Source organism: Pinus tabuliformis, chromosome 8 (genome assembly GCF_031772625.1).
Source record: "Pinus tabuliformis cultivar Carrire ecotype Pingquan chromosome 8, CPIR1, whole genome shotgun sequence".
In the NCBI taxonomy this organism is placed as follows: Eukaryota; Viridiplantae; Streptophyta; class Pinopsida; order Pinales; family Pinaceae; genus Pinus; species Pinus tabuliformis.
Genome location: NC_142294.1, coordinates 2044049227 through 2044054923, shown reverse-complemented (window position 1 = coordinate 2044054923; position 5697 = coordinate 2044049227). Strand labels below are relative to the sequence as shown.

General features: G+C 36.5%; 1 pseudogene; it reads right to left on the bottom strand.

Annotated features, from left to right (window-relative positions):
- Positions 1-3337: 3337 nt before the first annotated feature.
- Positions 3338-5434, bottom strand: LOC149244662 (ethylene-responsive transcription factor ERF061-like; annotated as a pseudogene).
- Between the last annotated feature and the right edge of the window lie 263 nt (positions 5435-5697).

The following is a 5697-nucleotide window of genomic DNA, read 5'->3' as shown; positions in this document are numbered from 1 at the left end:
GGGGTTACACGTGGCATTGTGATGAGAGAGGAAACCACTCTCATTGCGTAGTTAACGTCCGTACATCTCGCACGCGCAATATCTCCGTGGGGTATTGGATCGGGCCACTTCTTTCTACATTTGGGATTAGTCATGCGGGTTGCTCAAGGTTCCGGACCCGATGGTCCACGGTGGGACCCTCTATGGGCCTGGCTCTCCACAAAACCAGATCCCATTTCCTTGAATGGTTATCGTGTAGCACTTTGTTGGTTTCTGGTTTTTTGGTTAATGCTATCAATTCCATTTAGGGGGTGACGCGTGGCAATTAGGGTAGAGAGGAAACCACTCTCATCGCGTGGCTAATCCCTGAGCATCTTGGCCATGCGATATCCGCGCTAGCCGTTGGATCGGGACCTCATTTTCAATGGCGGGGATTGATTGAGCTAGTTGCTTGTTGACCGATGGTTTAGGGTGTCGGTCTATGGTGCATGGGTCTCGTACCCATTTGCTCAATAGACTCTCCTTTTGTTGTTGTTGAGTCAATCTAGGGGTTGATGTTAGCGCTTCTTTGACCTAGTTGTTTCGGTTCTGTAAGCTTCCTCGCCATGCCTGTTGTCTGGGGCACTCTGTATATTATGTAATTTACTTTGATTAATAGAAATTTCGTCTCTTACTTATCAAAAAAAAAAATATTACTAATCCCTTGGGTTTATAATATTAATCCCTTGAGTTTTCCAATTCTTTGGGCTGGTAATATTAATCTTTTGGGTTTATAATATTAATAATCTCATGGGTTTATTAAACCCTAATATTAAGGGTTAAATATTAGTCTTAAGGTTTAATATTAATCCCTTAGGTTTATAATGTTTATCCCTTCATTGGGTTTATAATATTAACAAACCCTATAGATTATTGATCCCTTGGGTTTATAATAGTAATAATCTCTTGGGTTTATTAATCCCTTGAGCTTAAAATATCAATTCCTAGGGTTTATTATTCCCTTGGGTTTTTAAGATTGATCTCTTAGGGTTTGTTGATCCTTTAGGTTCATAATATTTATCGCTTGGGTAAACTAACTGATTTGTTTTATAATATTAATAATCCCATGGATTTATTAATCTCTTGGGTTTAAAATGTTAACTATGAGGGTTTATTAATCCCATGTGTTTTTAATATTGATTCCTTGGGTTTGTTGATCTTTTATGTTTATAATATTTATCCCTTGGGTTTATAATATTAAGCTTCTGGTTTATTAGTCGCTTGAGTTTATAATATTAATAATCATGTCTATTTATTAATCCATTTGTTTAATTAATTCCTAGGATTTATTAATCCCTTGTGCTTTTAATATTAATCCCTTTGGTTTATTGATCACTTGGGTTTATAATATTAGTCCATTGCATTTATTAATTCCTTGATCTTATTGGTGTATTAGGTTTATAATATTAATAATTCATGGATTTTATAGTTTAATCCCTTGAGTTTATTATAATACTATTATTTGTAAATAATAATATAATATATTTTAGTTATATATATATATATATATATATATATATATATATATATATATATATATATATAAGAGATATTAACAGTTATGTTAATAAATATATAATAATTATTCACAATATTGATGAGAGATAAATACATATTACCAAATACTATTATATTATATTATAGGTGAATTATATTATAGTTTGAGTTATAACTATTAATATATTAATAAAGTTTTTATAGTATATTATTATTACATATATATATATATATATGTTAGTTGATAACAACTAAACAAATAAGAATCACATGTGCATCGAAGATTCACAAGGTAGTGAACTTCAGAGGAGCCGAGCACAGACGCCGCAGCGGCTAGGGTTTCACTGAACACCGTGGAGTTCTCTCCTCCATCCTCAATTTGCAGGTTGAGTTCATCCTTGGCAGCGGCACGGGGTGCAGGATATTGTCTCTGGTCTTTCATTTTCTCTGAGTGGGGGCGAGGTGGCTGCCCTTGCCGCCTTTGCCCCCGGCCTCGCCTTTGCTCCGGTGGGTTTTCTCCTTCATGGTGGTAGTTTGGTTTGATCTGGCCGCAGTATATTCTTTGGTGCGTTTAGGGAACAGCGGCGCTCTGCACTATTTCGTGCCGCATCTATGGATGATTCCGCTGGTTTTTCTACAGGCAGCTGTGGATGTTTGAGGCAGTGTTTCTACCTCTGTTTTTCGTCTGATTCGGGTGGAGAGTTTGAGGGGGTGGGGAAGGAGTGGCTACCTTTGCTGCTCTCTTCCTCATTTCGTGCCTCTCCTTCTGTTTTGGGTGGACAGATCTAGCGCTATTTGTTCTCATTTTCTATCCACAGAAGCTATAACTGCTTGGTGCATTGGTGCCATCTTCTGCACCTCTGCACTATTTTGTTGTTTTTTTTGTAATAGATGGGTTGCCTCTTCAGGTCTGTTATTTCAGGGGCGCAATATTGGCCTTTTGGGGTATATTTTGGGCACTGTATTGCAGATTTGCTGGGGTTTATTCATACCTTTTATTTGTTGCCCTGTCTGAGGGCTTTTCTGGATACTTCTTTTGGAGTATTTTTGTAAGTGGCTCTGCCCACATTTCTGCATATGCTTCAAGCATCTACAATATGTAATATTATTTTATGAATATTACGAATTTTCTCCTCGGAAAGAATATATATATGTTAGTTTAATATATAATGTGTATATAGTTAATATTAGCAATTGCACCAAATGTTGCAAAGGAAACGTCGTAAGGTATAACTAACTATTATCTTCCTCAACAAAAACATAACTATTTTCTTTATCATTGTTTATCGTAACATATTGCTATTTTAAATGAGTAAAGAAAGTTGTTTCTTTGAGCCATCACTCACCATGACTCCAATATTATGCATGAAATTAATTATGTTGGGGATTAGAATTTTGTAAGAAATGTAAGAAAAGAGAGAAGAATAAGTTCCCTCCATACCAAGATGCGTTGTCTCACAAGAAAACATTGCATCTGTTATTCTACATCACATTTATCATGATTGGGGATGTCATCTGAAACTTAAAGTTTGGTGGGTATTGATAACATTGCATCTGCTATTCTACATCACATTGATCATGTTGGGCATGTCATCTAAAACTTAAAGTTTGGTGGGTATGTGATATTAAGTATAAAGCTTAGTAATTTATATGCAGTGTGAAATACGAAAAGAAAATTTGACAAATGATACATTCAACATTATGATACACAAATTGATAAATGAATAAATTACAGAGGAATATGGTAAAATTATGTATACATTCAACATTATGATACACAAACTGATAAATGAATCAATTACAGAGGAAGATGGTATTTATTTATTTATCTGATAACAACATGTTTAGGCACAACCCATCATACTAAAAATTGCAACTACTAAATGCTAACTTTACACTAGTACAAGCAATTATAATATTAGGAGAGCACATCCCAGTTAATGTCCATGTCTAGAGAAGGAATACTGAGCAAATAATTGTCAAGCTCTACCCATATCGAGGAGGCCGAGAAGGATGGCATGCTACACAAAGTATCTGTTTCTGTCTCTGCTTGTGTCTCTGACTTGGAAGCCGAAGGAGATTCTGATTCCCCAACTAAATTCAATGTTGTAATGGTGGAATCATCACTACTATTAGAAACACAAGTCTGAGACTTGAAATACATAACATTATTCTTCTTTGCATATTTATCTCACACCAACCCAAGAGAGCCTGAATTATCATATGCACATGAAATTTCTTCTGATTCTTTAGTCTCAGCATGGTTTCCAAAGGTTGTTTCAAGGTTTGGCAAATTGCTTGTAGCTTTGCATCAATAAACGATGAAAACATGAAATTACCAATCTAGGGGGTAAAGAAATTTGCTTCTAAATGGCGTTTAAGGTGAGGAAAATTGATCCTGGCACAATCACCACTCATCCTATAAGAAGCCTTGTCATAAGCTATGGATGTCTTCTCTACAGTATCAAAAGTCCCCAACCATAAACTGATTTTGTTTCTAGGTAACCTGGTGTATGCAACCCATTTTACCCAATGGCACTGCCTCATGCCTCTGTAAAGCTTAGTTGTCTTTGACAGGCCTTTGCCATGAAGCTTCATGGGCTGAGCTCTGGGACCCAGAGGATTCTGACCCATATGGTGGATTGAAGCCACTAAATTTGTTTCCCTGACTCCTCAATCACCATAAATTTTTCAAATGAATAAGAACAGGTCAAGTGGTATTGGAACTATTGATCAAGACAAAAGGGAAATGAGTAAAGAAAGTTGTTTCTCTGAGCCATCACTCACCATGACTCCAATATTATGCAAGTAATACTATGCATGGAATTAATTATGCTACGAATTAGAGTTTTGTAATAAAATAGAGAAGAATAAGTTCTCTCCATACCAGGATGCACTCTCTGACAGGAAAACATTGCATCTGCTATTCTACATCACATCTATCATTATTGGGCATGTCATATGAAGCTTAAAGTTTGGTGGGTATTGATAACATTGCATCTACTATTCTACATCACATTTATCATGACTTGGCATGTCATCTGAAACTTAAAGTTTGGTGGGTATGTGATATTAAGTATATATCTTAGTAATTTATATGTAGTGTGAAATATGAAAGGAAAATTGACAAATGATACATTCAACATTGTGATACACAAACTGATAAATGAATAAATTACAGTGGAAGATGGTAAATTTTTCTACACATTCAACATTATGATACATAAAATAATAAATGAATACATTATAGAGGAAGATGGTATTTATCTATCTATCTGATAACAACATGTTTAGGCACAACCCATCATACTAAAAACTGCAACTACTGAATGCTAACTTTATACTAGTAGTACAAGCAATTATGATATTAGGAGAGCACATCCCAATTAATGTCCATGTTTAGAGAAGGAATACTCAGAAAATAATCATCAAGATCTGTCCATATCGAGGGGGTCGAGAAGGATGGCATGTTACACAAAGTACATGTTTTTGTCTCTGCCTGTGTCTCCGACTTGGAGTCACGACTCCAGTGCTCCTCCTGTGCTCTGAGGCCATTGCGAAGCTGAAAACAATGAGATCTAAAATGAAGTTGACGAACATAAACACCTTTGCAAAACCATGGTTGATTCAATGGATTCTTTGTTGCACTAGTTCTGCACTTGAAAACTCGGGCTCTATACCAGGACATCAGAGTGGTTGAAGCTGTCGAGCACCATACCAGGCCATCAGAGTGGCCAAAGTCGTTTGATGGTAAGTTGGGGAAAAATGATGATGAAGAACAAAAGACTTCAAAATTTCCAGAGACTAGAGAAGCCTCTAGCATTCTTAAGTTCTTCCAAGCATCCAAACCCTCCAACCTCGCATCTCCATTGGAAGGAGAAGATGAGCTGGATGCAGAGTCCTCGAACACGTCCTGCATGCTTGCATTGAAAACCCCCAAATTCTGGACTTGACAGACACAACATCATTCTTCTTCGCATCTTCATCCCGCACCGACCCAAGAGAGCATGAATTCTCATATGCACATGAAATTTCTTCTGATTCTTCAGTCTTAGACATGCTTTCCAAAGGTTGTTTCAAGATTTGGAAAATTGCTTGTAGCTTGGAATCAATAGATAGTGGCAGCATAGAATTACTAGGCATCAACAGACGATGGAAGCATGCAATTACCAGTCCAAAGGG